The 17,351-nt window shown below is 37.0% G+C and overlaps 1 protein-coding gene across 16 annotated transcripts in view; it reads left to right on the top strand.

Annotated features, from left to right (window-relative positions):
* Positions 1–17,351, top strand: part of TJP1 (tight junction protein 1) — a 237,286-nt gene that overhangs the window by 132,297 nt on the left and 87,638 nt on the right. The gene's annotated exons all lie outside the window — the stretch shown is intronic.

A 17,351-nucleotide genomic window follows, 5' to 3' on the forward strand; every position in this document is an offset into this window, starting at 1 on the left:
ATGACCTCAATCGTTCTACTTTATCCTGCCCAGAAGAGAGGTGAAAACAGAAGCAAATATTGTTTTATGTGGGTTCTATTTAGGAACGTAAGATTAGCATATGCCTGGCTTCATTTTTTAAAAAAACTTTTGATTTGCTGAAATATATATATATCTGATAATAGTGTACATTCTGAAGGAGTGGCAGTTGTTTTTTTTCTTGGTTATCTTAGGAATTTCACTTTTTTGGAATTGTCACTAGTAATCTTGGGGGTTTGTACAGTAGTTTCTGATGACTGATTTAAACTTAATTTATGATTAGCTTTTTTTTTTTTGAATATTGGCACCTGAACTAAGAACTGTTACTATTTTTTTCTTCTTCTTCTTCTCCCCAAAGCCCCCCAGTGCATAGTTGTATATTCTAGCTGTAGGTCCTTCTGGTTGTGCCATATGGGACGCTGCCTCAGTATGGCCTGATGAGTGATGCCATGTCCGTGCCAGGTGAAACCCTGGGCCGCTGAAGCCGAGTGGGTGAACTTAACCACTTGGCCATGAGGCCGGCCCCCAGTGATTAGCTTTCTTAATTCAGTACATAATTCTAAAACTCAGGAGGATATCAGTAATGATTAATTCTTTTTGTTAGTTCAACTAGCATTAATTGAGCACATTTTGTTTTGGATCCCTGTCCTCTAGAAGCTTATAGTTTCCAGCTGCTTATACTGTAATAATAAGTTAGGAAATGTGTAATTCATTTTTAAGATCCAAAGAATTTGTCTTGTTTACTGTTAAAGAATAAATATGAGCACACTTATGGTCATCTTATAATAACACAGCATTCTAGTGTGCTATTTTTGGTAGGAAGATAATGGAATCATATCTAGAGCCTGGGCTTGCTGTAACACATGAGTTTTTGTATTTTTCCTTGTTAATTTTTTTTTAATGAATCTGGATATGTTTGTGTAAGTGTTTCACGCATGTGTTTTGTAAAAGTATCTCAACAAGAGAAAATGATTTAATTAGAATTTACTTATATACTTAGAACTCCTTGAATATACTGACATGGAAATGGACAGTATGGTAGCTGTTACTGTTATATTTAGGTGTAACAAGCTGTGAAATACGTAACAATTTGGATTTTGGAAACTGTATTCTACACTCAACAGATATTCATTGCAAACCTAGTATGTACCATGCACTGTTGTAGGTGCTGGAGATAGAGCAGTGAACATGTCTCTGTACTGTTGGAGAATTTTAATGAGGTGGGCAGAAAGCAACATATAAATTACTGTACATGATGATAAGTGCTAGAATCCCTAACGTACCATTTCTGGATCATAACCTCCTTTCCCCAAGATTACAACTGTCTTGCCTTCTCTGGTACTCGTTTTCTAGCTTGTCTTTATAATTTTACCACTTAATTATGTATTCTGTAAACACTGTAGTTTTGCCTGCGAACTTTACACAGATTCTTCCAGTGTGGATTCTGTTGTATATGGCTTCTTTTGCTCAGCGTTGTGTTTGTGAGATGAACAATGTTGTGGGTAACTGTAGTTGATTAGTTTTCATTGTATTTATGGATGTTAAGGCCTTAAAATCCATCATCTCACAGTATGTTTTTGTAGGTATCCGTTTATTTGACTCTAATCAGACCAGGAAAAGCCACAATCAGGAGAAATAAATGCTTTTGACAAAAAGCAAGTCTACTTTTCAAAGTATAATTGTAGGAAATCTTTCTTAATGGTGTTATATAAAGGAACTTTGAAAGATTTATTTCCTGGTTTTTTTTTTTTAAGTGATAAGTGTTGGAGTATTTAATTAAATAGACATATACAAACCCATATTTTGATTCTGTGTTTCCTGTAAAATCAGAAGCCAGTGGCCATGACAAGTAGATTTACATTCTAGTTGTAAATATGAGAAATGTATGTTAATAAATATCCCCTTAATATTGAATGCTGATTCTCTGACAAGTACTAAGCTAAGTGTTTTATGTACATTATCTCATTTAGTCTTAACTCTGGTAGGTATTACTCTTACCTCTGTTTTGTAGGTGAGGAATCTAAGGTTAAATTCACTTACTCTAGCTAATTGCACACCTGCTTCTCCACTTTGTAATTCATATGTGCACATGCTTATATGTTCGTATGTTCTAAAGGAGTGTCAGGGAGACAAGTGTGGAATGGTGTTAGGCAAGTCTTTGACCAGACAAGTGACATGAATCATGAAAGCTGGAAGAGAGGGGACTGTGGCGGTCAGAGAGTACAAGCTGGTGTAAAGGAAGTAGCTACTGCTCAGCTCTAGCTGATTGCTGATTGGCATGGAGGAAGGCGGGCCAGATCTTCCAGTTTTTCAAAACAGGTTGTAAATCCAGATTTTTCTGTAAATTACCTTGACTCAAGTATTGCCAGCTGATTTCATTTTTCATACCTTTTTATTGCGAAATATAATACCCATATGAAAGTACATAAAGCAAATGTACATTAATGAATTATTATAAAGTGAACGCTCATGTAATTACCATCCAGGTCAAGGCATAGAATATTGCTAGCTCCTCAGAAGATTCCTCCCTTGCGTCTTGCTAATAAAATTACCCTACTAAGGTAGCCACTGTCCTGACCATAAGATTCATATATGATCTTCCTGATAACACCCTTCTTCCCCCAAGGCAACCACGATTCTGACTTTATGTTTTTAAGATTCATATATTGTTGCATATGAATTCATTCATCTTCATTGCTGTATAGTATTCTATTGTGTGAATATGCTGCAGTCTATTCATTCTACTGTTGATGGACGTTTTGCTTATTTGGCTACTAAGAATAAATTACTTCCATGAGAGACTTGTATGTGTCTCTTGGTGAACATGTGCACATATTTCTGTAGTATATGTATTTAGGGATGGAGTTGCTGCTGGATTGTTTAGTGTGTCTTCAGCCTTAGTAGATGATGTCTTTTCCAAAGAGGTTGTACCAGTTTACACCCTTCATCATCAGTACATGAGAGTTTCTGTTGCTCTGCATTTTTACCAATACTTGGTATTATCAGACACTTTAATTTTAGCCTTTTTGGTTGGTCTTTAGTACAGTCTCATTGTAGTTTTAATTTACATTTCTTTGATTAGATGAGGATGAACACCTTGTCATGTTTATGCCCTGTTCAAGTCTTTGTCCACTTTTCTTTGGGATTATCTTTTTCTTATTGATTTGCTTTGTATTTTTTGGATAAAAGCCAGTTGATTATACTTATTATAGATATATTTTCCAACCTGGTGGTTCTCTTAATGGTCTTTTGATGAATAGAAGTTCTTAATTTGAATGTAGTCTGAGTGTAGCAGCACAGAGAAAGGCCAGCAAGGGAAGAGAGTTTCAAGAGGGAGACCTGTCTGTCCGTAGGCCTGATCCTGCACAGAGAGAGGTCAAGTAATATAAGGACTGAAAAGTTTCTCACTGAATAACCGTGAGTCTTTATCATTTTACTGTATGCATTTAGCCTCTGGAATCTGAATCTTGCTTCTACCACTTAATAGCACTTTTCTCATCTATAAAATGCAGATTATGATAACAGTACCCATCTCAGAGTGCTCAGGCACTCAGCACAGTGCCCAGCACATAGTAGACTTTTATGTCAGCTTTATCTTTTTTTTTTTTTTGAGGAAGATTTGCCCTGAGCTAACTACTGCCAATCCTCCTCTTTTTGCTGAGGAAGACTGGCCCTGAGCTAACATCCGTACCCATCTTCCTCTACTTTATACGTGGGACGCCTACTACAGCATGGCTTGCCAAGCGGTGCCATGTTCACACCCAGGATCCAAACTGGTGAACCCTGGGCCGCGGGGAAGGCAAACGTGCGAACTTAACTGCAGTGCCACCAGGCCGGCCCAGCTTTATCTTTTAAACATTTCACTTAAAAAACATTTTAAGTGAAGCCCATCGTAATATCAGAGAAGAGGCGTATAGGAGTTAGGGGTTTTTGTGTGTGTGCACTTGTGCAAATATTTACTTAATTTACGTATGCATTTACTTATTTGATACCGGACAAAGATTGGCCTGTAGATTTGGAGTCCTGGCTCAGCAAGATGTGCTGTGGTTTCAGAGAAGTTCCACGAGTTCCTGAGATATTTTTGACAAATTTCTTATAATAACATTAAGTAAGAGATGCAGTCTTTAGTCTGATGAATTAGGGAATAGAGATTAAAGACTATTTCAAATCCAGGGCACCTCGCTCAGTTGGGATATCCATCCAGTATGGTGAATGATTGGTTAGCAAATTTTCTTCAGATTTTACCTCCGAAGCACCTCATACTCTTTCCACTTATTCTATCTGTACTTTCTACCATTTACACCCTCCCCAACACACATATACACATACACACATTATAATCTTCTTTCTGTATTCCTGTAATGGCCTGCTAAGTAGTATCATATCCCTTCTTCCTCCTTACAGTCTGTTTTTCTAAAATGATCTTTTCAAAATCCAAGTTGGATTAGTCCATCAGCCCCCACCCCTACCCTGTGCCCCAACACACACACTCATTCTAAAACTCCTAGGCTTCTTATTACCTTTAGAAGTGAAGACCAAAATCCGTAATATGGTCAGTAAGCTCCTACTGGCATGTTTGGCTCTGCCTAGCCTTCTAGCCTCACCTTGCATCTTTCTTCTTGGGTCTCTATGCTGTCCTCTTTTTAGTTCCTAGCAGGTACTGAGCTTCCTGCCAGGTTCCTCTTTGAGTTCCTCTTATGACACTATTTTTCTTTCCTTTGTAGTACCTATTTAAGCCTGTGATTACATCTTTAGTTGTGAACCCTTTTTTAAAAAAAATAGCTGTATTAACATTATCACACTTCAAAAATAAATTCTAAATCCAAAATCCAACATTTAGTCAATGTAAAGTTTCTAATTGTCTCAAATGTCAACTTTCCTTGTTTAATATGCTTTTAAAGATCAGTTCCAAACATGGTGCTCCCATTGTGATTGTTTGGTATGTCTCCTAAATATCAGGAGAAGTTATGTGGTGTTTATATGTCTTATTCCTGGTGACATTAACCTTGATCACTTGGTGAGATACTTACTGTTTTTTCATTTGTAGTTGATAAATATCTTCATCAAGGTACTACTTTGAGATTGTTTCTCCTCAAACTTTTGCCTACTGACTATATTGGTTGATCTTGCCTGCAGCAATTACTACCGTGTTTTTTCGCTAATAGTGATTTTGTATTCCTTTCATTGCTTCTGCATTCGTTAATTGGAATTCTTCTGTAAGGAAGAGCTGCCTCTTTTTCCTCATATGTCTAGCTCTTTCTACGTATACTTAAAACCATGAGTTTATATGGATACCTTGATTCCAACCCACCATGTTTTGTTCTAACCTTCCCCCTTTTTTGTAAGTTCTATCTCTGACAATGAGAAATCAGGTCATTATCTATAATATATTCACTTATTTGTTTATTCCTGACGTACCTGTAATCGCTTACAGGATTCTTAACCCATCCCACCCCTGTGAGAAACAGATGGACTAACTAGAGTACAGTGTTTGTGTTCTTTTTGTCTTAAAGTATCCAGTCAGAATATTGTTTCCCACAGTTAGTTAGATTAGTGTTTTTCTTCCCCATCCTCTTCAGTTGTGGTATTCATTTGAAGTAGATAGGTTTATTTGTATTTCATTTTGGATCTCACCACCAAGACTGCTACCATCACCTCCTCCTGGTTGATTTTAATTACTTTTGTTATCTTGGGTATGTGAAACATGACTGTAGTTCACAGCTCTGCGAAAATATATGCTCGGAAGTGTCATTCTTTCCTCATTCCTACTACCCTAGACCCATTTTTTCCTCCTTTCCCACTTACCCTGTAAGGAATTTCTTTAGTTTCTGATTTACCATTTCTCTATTTCTTTTGTACAAATGAGCAGATACATGTGTATAATCTTATATTCCCTTCTTTCTTACATGAAGGGTAGCATACTACAGATGTTCTTGCACTTTGCTTTATTCACTTAAAGGTATGTTCTTGAAATGGGAGATCTTCACTTTTTTATAGCTGCATCATACTCCATTGTGTGGGTGTATCAATCTGTTCATCTACTCTCCCATGTTTGGTCATTTAGTTTGTTGCCAGTGTTTGCAGTTACAAACATTGCAACAATCAATAACTTGTATGTATGCCTATTCACATTGTTGGAGGTATCTCTTTAGGGTAGATTTCTTAGAAGTGGAATCTCTGGGGCAGAAGGTAAGTACATGTTTAGTTTTATTAGGTAATTCTAAATTTCCCTCCAAAAAGGTAGTGCTAATTTGTATTTCCACTAGAAATGTAGAAAAGTGAATGTATCCTCGTAGACTTGTCAGCAGACTGTGGTGTCATGCTTTTTAATTTTGGCCAGTTTCGTAGGTGAGCTGTGTGGCATCTTGGTATATTTTAATTTGCATTTCTTTAATTATAAGTGAGTTTAAACACTGTTCAAATATTTGAGGGCCATTTTGATACCTTTCTTGTGAAGTATTTGTCTTTTCCCTGTTTTTCTATTGGCTTTTTTGTCCTTTTTCTGCAGTTTCTTATTTCTTTATGTAGTATGTATTGCACCCTCTGTGATGTATCTTGCGAATATTTTCTCCTAGGTCATGAGTTATCTTAAGATTTTGTTTATGGTGTTTTGTTTCTGTGTTTGCTTTTTGGTCATGGAGACATTTTTTATTTTTTATGTCCTTTATTGCCTTAGACTTTGAGTTATGGTTAGAAAGCCTTTCCCTAAAGCAGCATTAAAGAGAAATTCATTTGAGTTTTCTTCTAGTACTTTTACCTTTTACATTTAGATCCGTAATTCTTTTGGGATTTATTCTTCTGCATGATGAGATACAGATCTAATGTTATGCTTTTTCCAAATGACTGCCCAGTTCCAATAGCATTTATTAAAAAGTACATCTTGGGGAGGCCAGCCCTGTGACTGAGTGGTTAAGTTCACACACTCCACTTCACACTTTGGCAGCCCAAGGGTTTCGCTAGTTCCAATCCGGGTCACAGACATGGCACCGCTCATCAAGCCACGCTGAGGTGGCGTCCCACATAGCACAACCAGAGGCATTCACAATGAGAATATACAATTATGTACTGGGGTAGGGGGTGCTTTGTGGGGGAGAAGAAGAAAAAAGAAGATGATGATGGGCAACAGATGCCAGCTCAAGTGCCAGTCTTTTAAAAAAGAAAAAAAAGTTCATCTTGGGGCCAGCCTGGTGGTGTAGCGGTTGAGTTCCTGTGCTCCACCTCAGTGGCCCAGAGTTCGCCAGTTTGAATCGCCGGTGCGCTTATCAAGCCATGCTGTGGCAGGCGTCCCACATATGAAATAGAGGAAAAGGGCACAGATGTTAGCTGAGGGCTAATCTTCCTCAAAAAAAGAAAGAAAAAATTGCATCTTTACTCCAGCAATTTGAGATGTTACCTTTCTCATATACTAATTTTCTCTGTGTTTTGGTGTCTATTTCTGGATTTTCCATTCTAGTCCACTCGTCTGTCTGTCTGCTATGTACAAGTACCACACTTTTAATTATAGAGGCCTTGTTGTAGTATGGCTTAATTAAGAGTCCTTAACTTGATAGGGCTAGTTCCCCTCTGATAGTTTTTCTTTTGCAGTGTGTTTTTGAATTTTACCTCTTATTAAACTCAAATGGAAACATACAGTGTGTGTTCTTAGGTCTGTCTTCTTTTGTTCAGCATCGAGCAGCGTTGTGAGATTCATCCATGTTGGTTTGTATAGTTATAGTTTATTCATTTCATGGCTGAGTAATATTCCATTGAGTGAATATTGCATAGTTTTCCATTTTATTGTTGATGGGCATTTAGATTGTTTCTGGTTTTTGGCTATTAAGAATACTACTTTTGTGAACATTCTTGTAGTGAATGTATGTACACAGTTCTCTTGAGTAATCATAGAGTATGCTTGTTATTGCCAGCTTTCCAAAGCACTTACACCAATTTATACTCATATGAGTTATGAGTTCTGATTAGATTGTTCACTAACACTCCATATTTTCTTTTTCATGTTAGCTTATTGTGTGGGTGTGTAGTAGCATTTCTTTGTGTTTTTAATTTGTATTAACCTGTTGATTAATGAAGTTGAGCACTTTTCCCACACGTTTACTAGACATTTTGACATCCTTTTTTGTAAAGTGCTTTCTCAAGCTCTTAGCCCATCTTTTCTATTAGGCTGTCTGTCTTTATTGATAGAAATTCTTTCTGTATTCTGGATGTGAATACTGGGTTGGAGAGAGAGATATCAGCAGGTTACTTTAAAAAACCTAGTTTTACATGAAAATAAATGATATTGCTTCTTTGTTGTGTATGGGAAAAGTCAGAAGTTTTAATACCTAAGTGGCTTGCATTAAGACGGGTATATTTACTCCTTTCTTATTCAACCTTGGTCCATTACTGCTGCCACCTTAGTGGTAAGATTTTCACCCTCGAGGTGTCTGGTCTTGGAACCAGGAGGGAGCTTCCTGATGGAGTGTGCCTTAAGTCAGACTTAGCAGTTGAAACACAGCTTGGCACCTTTCTACCTTAGACATTTCGTAATTTATTTAAAATAGTTTTGCGATTTAAGGTGAAGTAACGAGGCTGATTTTAAAGAAATGTGGCCTGTTGAGTATACAAATTTGGTCTGTTTTTCATTGAGCGCTTTGTTTGGGAAGTATCATGGTTTATCATGTATCTTATTATTTAGAAACCAAAAAGGTCTTTTAAAACTTTTTTATTTTGAGTTAATGTTAGACTAAAGTTGCAAAAATATTAGAATTCTCTTATATCCTTCATCCCACTCCTCTTGCATTTTACATAACCATAAAACAGTTATCAAGGGTAAGAAATTACCATTGAGGGGCCAGCCCTCTGGCCGACTGATCAAGTTCATGCACTCTGCTTCAGTGGCCCAGGATTTTGCCAGTTCGCATCCTGGGTGCAGACCTAGCACCGCTTATCAAGCCATGCTGAGGTGGCATTCCACATGCCACAAGTGGAAGGACCAACAACGAAAATATACAACTATGTACTGGGGGGCTTTGGGGAGAAAAAGGAAAAGTTTAAAAAAACGTAAAATCTTTTTAAAAAAATTAACATTGATACAATAACATTAACTAAACTTACAGATTGTATTTAAATTTTACCGGTTTTTCCCTTTTCTGTTCCAGGATTCTGAATTGCTTTTAGTTGTTACTTCTCTTTGATGTCTTTGGATCTGTAACAGATCCTCAGTCTTCCCTCTGTCTCTTATGACCTTTGTACTTTTGAAGAGAATTGATCAGTTGTTTGGTAGAATACGCCTCAGTTTGGTTTGTCTAATGGTTTCTCATCTTTGGCATGAGTGATGCATTTTTGGCAAGAATATGGTGTAAAAACCATATTGCGTCCTTGGTGCATCATATTAAGGATTCATGATGGTGATAGGTGTTGTTGGTGATGTTCACCTTGATCACTTGGTTAAGGTGGTATTTCTCCACTGTAAAATTACTATATTTTTGTGATTGATAAATATTTTGAAGGAGATAATGTGAGGCTATGCTAATCCTGTTATCTCCTCAAACTTTCACCTACTAATTTTAGCATGTATTGGTGGATCTTCAACAATTTGTGGAGTTTGCCTGATGGTGATTTTGTCTCCTTCTTTCCTTCTACATTGTTCATTGAAATTCCACTTTAGGGAAGAGCTGTCCCTTTCGCACTTACTTGTTTACTTGATTCGTCAGTGTGGACTCGTGGATATCTGTTTTATTCTGTGGGTTAAAGTCTCATGCTGTTGTTGTTTATTTTGTTGCTCACTCAAGTGTCGCTCAGGATATTCCAGCTTTGGCCTGTAGAAGCTGCGTCAGATTGGTTCCTGTTTCTTTGACAAACCCCTGTATTTTTTTGAGCAGTCCCTTAATTTCTGATGCCACATGATATTCCAGATTCATCTTGTATTTTCCCTGCCCCAACCGTGGAACCAACCACTTCTCCAGGGAATCCTGTTTCATTTTATTAGAGAATAGTATTTAGAAATTAATATCTCTATGCTAGCTGTGCTCATTGCTGTTGGGTTTTTCTTGCTTCTAGGCTTGCTCAGCAGACGGGGCTAGGCAGTAGACATGTGCTTACTAACCTCTGAATATCTACATGACTTTATTTCTGTATTTATCTGTATATATATTTAAAATCATGAGTTTATTCTGATACCTCAGATTTCGATCTCACATCATAGATTCATTTTAGCCTCCCTCCTTTTCTTATTGATAACATTTTTCTCCAACAATAGAAACCCAGCTCTCCTTATCTACAATGTATTTGCTTATCTTTCTAGTATACACACAAAATAGTTTCAAATTTTTATCCATACCCCCAGGAGCAAGACTTAGTCTAATTAGGCTACAGAATTTTTCTACAATTCTTTTAGTCTTTGGCCTTACAGCCATCAGTCAGGATACTGTTTTCCACAGTTACTTAGCTTCTTTTCTTCCCTGCCTTCTTCAGTGTGGTCATATTATTCATTTGTAATACAATTAGGTTCATTTCTTACTATTTGTATTCCATTTTGGATCCTGCCCCACCCCCCCCACACTCCTTTATTGCTTTTAATGGTTTATTTTTTTTGATATGTGAAAGATACATATCATAAAACAATACTGCTCTTCTAAGAGTCACAGCTACACAAAAAGTTACTCTCAGAAATATCACTTCCTCATCCTCCCTGCTACCCCATCCCCTTTCCCGTTTCTACTTGGAAAGAATTTGAAGAGTCTTTTATCCATCTTCAGCCATTAGAAAATGTCCAGCTAAAAATAGTTTTATTTTTGATAACTGAAGAGCCCTCAAAGTTCTCTAGAGTATCTGTAACTGTCCCTGATGAAAATTTCTCCATGTTTAAGGTGCATATAATGGTAACTTATTTAAGCTGATATTCCATACTTTGATCTTAGAACAGCAGCAAATATAATGATTTATCTGTGGCCTTACATTTTAAGCAAACTTCCAGCTTTGATCAACCAAAAAATTCTGTATCCACTTATGTCTTTCTTCCAACTCTTAATGTTTTCTAATCATATCCATCTCATCATTTGTCTCCTAAATTGTCACCCAAAGGGTAGATGCACAGTATTTGAAAATTTAACTGGTGTTGAGTATAGTGAGGTGTAGGATGCTAAATTTACTTACTTTCTATTGAAATGGTCATCCTACAGTTGCTGTACTGTTATTTTGGTCATTATTTTAATTCCTATGCTTAGTGAGTTCCTCTCTTGTATTTGTGAAGTTTGTTGAATCCCTGAGTGTTTCCAAGACCTCCCTTCATTTGATGTTAGATTTATCTTTTTTACTACCGATTGGACATCTCCATTGTGAGAGTTTAATGGACAGCCCTTCAGATCTATCTAAATGTGTATTTTCCCCACCTTTTAACGCGTACACTAGTCTCTTTCTTGTACTCATTTGCATAGCAGAGATAACAAAATTGAAACTACTTAATTGAAATGTCAAGGAGGATCAGGGGTCATCTGTTTTATTTACTAAAACTTAGGTTGTACTTCCTAAGTTCCTGGCTCAACCTCATCTCAATAGGTGATCTTGCTTTCTATTTTGGTTGGAAAAAAGCTAAAAAGAAACCAAAACAAAACAAAAACACTTTGGAGGGCAGAAGAATTCAGAAACCATCCAGTGTAGCAGCTCTGCTCACAGAAGGAGCCCAGAAAGAGCAACAGAGTGTTATACCTCCGTTTACTGCTTGATTTTCTTAAGGGAGGATTGCAGGTCATCAAGAAAGAGTGGTCACCATGCTTTATTCAAGAGATAGTACTGAATAAACTCTTTTAGATGTATACTTAATAATATTTAAGAGTCCAACAATTTAAAGAATATAAGGAAATTTTATTCTTTTATGATATCTTCTATTTTTATATTTTGGAGTATTCTCTGGACAGTAAGTTATGTTTTATGTTAGTTCCTCACTGGCTGTTCTTTCTCAAGTTCCTTTGGTTCCTCCCCCCTGCACTGCCCCAGACCTTAAGTATTTGTAGTCCACAGAGTCATCTTAGTTCTTTGGCAGTTGGATCTTTTCTCTTGGTTTCAGTACTACTTCGTTGATTACTCCTGGATGCTTATCTACTCCAGATCTCAGTCTTCATCTTCACGCCTGTATATTCAACTGCCTATTGCCTATATCTGCTTCAGTATTTCCATAGGCATCTTAGGTTAAGGATATCTAAAATTGGATTTGTGATCTTTTCTTTCTTGCTTTTTCACTCAGCTGCCTGGTTCAGAAACCTAACAGCCATCTTTAACTCCTCCCTCCTTTTCACTTTAACTTTCTAACTGGTCTACCTGCCTCAAATTCATCTTCTACTTAGCCTTCAGAATGAATTCTGGCTATATCATTTGATAGCCTAAAGTTCCTTAGTGTCTTCCCACTGGGTTGAAAGTCCTTAGCATTGCAGTACAAGGCCTTTTCTGGTAGTCCTTTTGCATCCTGTTTTTTTACCCTTTTCCTGTTCTACAAATTTTATAACTCAGCCATACCAAAGCCTTCATTATTTGCAGCATCAGCAACCTTGCTGACATGCTTTTTCTTCTTCCAAAACATCTTTCTCCACTTTTTTTCCTGGTCATCCTTCAAGCTTGAACTCGTGTTACTTTCTCAGGAACTCCTATCTTCACAGCAGGCAGAGTCAGCTCCATCCTCCATGACACCTCTTACATACACCATTTATCCAGTGTTATTGTAAGCCTTCTCCTTGAGTCCCTAGAGAGGAAGAGGGACCTATTTCTGGTCCTCCACAGCACTTAACATATCTGATGAATGTTTGTTGAATGAATGAGTGAATAAATGAATGGATTGTTTTTAAAATTATAGTGCAAAGAATGGTAAAATGTAACTGGCTGTGTATTTAGATAATGTTAAGGAGTTAAGATTTTCCTTCATTTGGAGAACACTTTAGTTATTCTATTTGGGATTTGATCTTCTCCCAATTACAGGTTCATCCATTCTCGTCAGTTCTTGTGTCCTCCTGTCTCTTCCGCATTTGATCTGTAATCAGCCCTAAAGGACAGTGAAACTGCCTAGAATTGGGATCTGAAGTTTTGGCAGGAAGCCTTTTGGAGTTGGTGATCTGAGTAGTGTCTTTGCCAGCTGGAGCTTAGAACAGAGAAACCAAACAAACTCTTGGCAGATTTTGAAATGCAACTTTTTGCTTCAGTAATTGTGATTCTAGTCATTGACGCTGACTTAGAAATGTACGTAGAACTCAGAATCCAGTAGCCACTAATTGAGTCACTCTTGATGCCTGCAGTGTTTCACTAATTATTGAATTGCAGCCTATTTGGAATTGGAATTATACTTGGACTCCAATTGGAACTGTAGTCTGACAGAACTTTGGAGCTGGAAAGGACTTCTTACTTGAGATAATTTCATCCAGTTTCTTAATTTTATAGGTACGGAAAACTAAGGTCACTGTGAAGTTAATGGCAGATTTGGGTTGTGATCTCAGTATTGCTCGTCTGGTTCATTTTCTATTTAACAGCATCTTTCAAAGTTATGAGGGCATGGTAGTGCTGGAATCATGCTTAGAGAAATAGCACCTTTTATTTGGTCTCTCACAAGCCTAAATGCTTTGGGAATGAGTATTGATTTACCAGGAGATCTGCATGCAAATTATGCAATTGTGCATTGTGCTTCTATTTAAATAAGAAAAATGACAACTAAGCAAGTTTATAATAAAGATGTTGTTTTAAAAATGATTTATTCAAGTAATAGATGAACTTGATAAAATACTACAAAAGGGTTCACAGTGAAGAAGTTCAATGCCCCCTTCCCCTGCCCCATTTCTGTTTCTTCACCCCCAGGCCACTTGTATTCTTCGAACGGACACCTCCCTCTCCTTTGTTAACTAGAATAAAGTATCAGAATTCTTAGTCATTAATAAGCATTTTTTCTTTATGTAGTGCTCATGAAAATAATGCCTAATAAGTTTCCTAGTACTGAAAATGTTTTTATGTCAATTTTAGCCTTCAATTTCTGAGTGATTTACTGTAAGAAGCTCCTCCCCCCCAACATTTTATGATCATTTTCTTTCTTTCCTTTTTTTTTTTTTTTGAGGAAGATTAGCCCTGAGCTAACTACTGCCAGTCCTCCTCTTTTTGCTGAGGAAGCCTGGCCCTGAGCTAACATCCGTGCCCATCTTCCTCTACTTTATATGTGGGACACCTACCACAGCGTGGCGTTGCAAGCGGTGCCATGTCTGCACCCGGGATCCGAACCGGCGAACCCCGGCCACTAAGAAGCGGAATGTGCGCACTTAACCTCTGCGCCACCGGGCTAGCCCCTATGATCATTTTCAAACATAGCAGAGTTGAAAGAATTTTACAATGGGTACTTGAATCCTGACAACTGAGATTCTACCATTATATTTTAGTGTATTTGCATTATCACAAGTCTCTGTGTTCATCCTTCTCCTCATCCCTCAATGCCTTTAGAAGTCCTCTTAAGTCCTGCTGGTTATACAAACAACCAGGGATAGAATTTCGCTGCTTTGCCACTGAAGGAAACCAAAGGCTGGAGAGTGGAGAGAGATGGCATGGTCCACAGTTTAAACTAGGAATACATTTTTCAGTTGTTTTTTTAACCCCCCAAAGTGATAAAGATTGGCAAGGTATAATAACTCATTTATATTATGCATCAGATTGGTTAATGTGCTGGTCAAAAGCCTAACTAACCCATATTTTTGATGTTTCATTCTCTCTTGCCTTCTTGTACATTGATCTCCCTTCTGAAAAAATCAAGCTAATAAGACTGTGTTTGGCTTTAATGGAGAAGTGAGCCTATTACATTACCCTTTTTTGGGAGGCCATTGAGTTGGTTGAGATGTCCACTTTTCTGATCCCTCCAAAGAAGAGACATAGTAATTTTGATTGGAATACTGAGAATAATTGCTTTAGTATTTTTATTTTTCCCCCTTTACTTATACAAACAAAATAATTTGTTTCTCTTATTGTACTCCTCCAAAAGTTTGTACATTAAGATCTTAATGTATAGATCCTTTACTGACAGAATACTTTTTTTTTTCCTGCTTTTTTCTCCCAAAATCCCCCAGTACATAGTGGTATATTTTAGCTGTGGGTCCTTCTAGTTGTGGCATGTCAGACGCTGCCTCAGCGTGGCCTAATGAGTGGCACCATGTCCGCCCCCAGGATCCGAACCAGCAAAACCCTGAGCCTTCGAAGTGGAGCGCGCGAACTTAACCACTTAGCCACGGGGCCGGCCCCCAGAATACTTTTTATAATTAACAATAAAACATAAAATAATCTTCTTATAAATATCATTTGATTTTCCTCAAAGCAAAGTTAAAAATAGATATTGAATTTCAAAGGGGATTTGTTGAATGTTGTTTAAAATATTTTGGCGATTTATTCTGATTGGGAATGGAGAAAGGAAAGCAAAAAGAGAAAATACCTAATGAAAAAATGTCACCCATAATCCCCTCACTTTGAAGATGATCTATGTTAATATTTTGTGTATCCTTTCAACCTTTCTTTTCTTACGTTTAAACAAAATTAGGATAACAGTGTATAAGCTTTTTCATAACCTGCTTTCCCCCCATTAAATAAATTTCCCATTTGATTAATATTCTTTTACAAAATGGAAAACTGTGCTGGTCATTAAAATCATATGGAGAATGATAAACTGTTTCATACCAAAGAATATATTTCGAGGCACTTGCCGGCTATCAGATCACTTTCAGTTTGCCCTGATAGGAAGGGGATTAAAAAGGCAGTGAAGCAGGCTACTGGTTAAAGAAGTGGATCAAGAAAAGAGGAGCTTAGAGCTGTGCAAGCAGTTCCCATTTTTAATTAAGTCAGCTAAGATTGGAGAAACTGGCAATTATTGAAGATATTTTTATCATGTATATTTTAGTAGGATTCTTGATGTTTGGCAGAATTACTCATATCATCATTGCTTCACACTGGTGGAGGAATTTTTTTTAATACATAAATCTTGGTCAATTTTTGTTAAAAAAAACAAAGCAGCTTTGTTTCCAGCAGAGGTCTCATTAGAGGGAGATTTTTGCTGCACTTGATTGGAAGATTGAAACAAAACGCAGTAAGGTTGGCAGTTCTTATCTATGGGAGTGAACAGAGATCCTTTTTCTCCCTCTCTTATTCATCTGGCAGGAAAGTTAATCTAGTTGCTTTGAATTTAGGGAAGCAGGCTCTCTTTATGGGGATTCATTTTCCAAAGTGACATTAATCTTGGATTAAAGTTGCTGTGGAAAAGGAAAAATGGGCCCATGGCACCTTGATGGACATGTTCTCATGATGGAATGATGGCCAGTGTAATAGAAGTCAGATCTTACTTGTGAAACAGGCATTTATTATAATGGATAACTAGTGATGTTCTGAAAATGTCATGGTTATTATTCTCCCCTCCCACCCTACCTTTTGATAATTCTGAAAAAGGCTTTTTAAGAAAAATTTGTTTGTGAACATTAATTTCCTAGGAGTTCCAGTTCCATAAAATGATAGCATTAAAAGAGACTGGATTATTTTAAGCCTTTAAGAGTAATTAACCCAATTTATAAGAAGTTTATTTTGAATTCTTTAGTTCTTATCTCTTGGGTAGTAATTTATTTTGCTCTCTAGTAAGAGGGTCTTGACAGGAGATGAGACTGAACTACTCTGTGGTTTGAGTAATACCTGTGTTGAAGCTTGCATCACTTTTATTATTATGGTGATTCTTGGGGGGTTTTTTGGCGTTGTTTTTTGCTTTGCTTTTTTTGCATCTCGTCTATGCTTGTGTGCATTATACATATACTAGAAAAGGCATTTTTTTTGTTGGGGTTATAAACAAAGCTTGAGAAGATAATTCTGTAGTAAAGCTGAAACTAGGTGGAGCAGTAGGGTTTAACTGTGATATTAAAGCGACCATTGACCAAACCTATCAGATGGCCTTATCTGTTTTCCTGTAACATGTATATTTATATTTACTGAGTTGAGAGGAATTTGACTTTTCCTTCCTTTGCACAACATAAAGAATGCTTTTAACTGTTTTATGCATCATTAGATATTTTAAATAATACTATTCCAACTTTTATTCTTTTCTGTCTGATGTTAAAGTTCAGAATTAGCTGGAATACCAATTTCAGCTGGCATGAAATGAGTGTAGAGGCATCTGTCCAAATTAAGTTAAAAACAAAGGAAGTTCCTGTGTGTAGTTTCCTGTCTCTTACAACAAAAACAAAAGCAAACAAAAAGCCTTCCATAACTATTAAGCTTCTTTCAGAGTATCTAATACTACAAGTGCAAATTTTGGTGTTTCAGTGTGCTAAATTGTTTGTGTTCTCATTCACTTTATTAAAGACATTTTCTTAAAA

The sequence above is a fragment of the Equus asinus genome, chromosome 2, assembly GCF_041296235.1.
Source record: "Equus asinus isolate D_3611 breed Donkey chromosome 2, EquAss-T2T_v2, whole genome shotgun sequence".
In the NCBI taxonomy this organism is placed as follows: domain Eukaryota; kingdom Metazoa; phylum Chordata; class Mammalia; order Perissodactyla; family Equidae; genus Equus; species Equus asinus.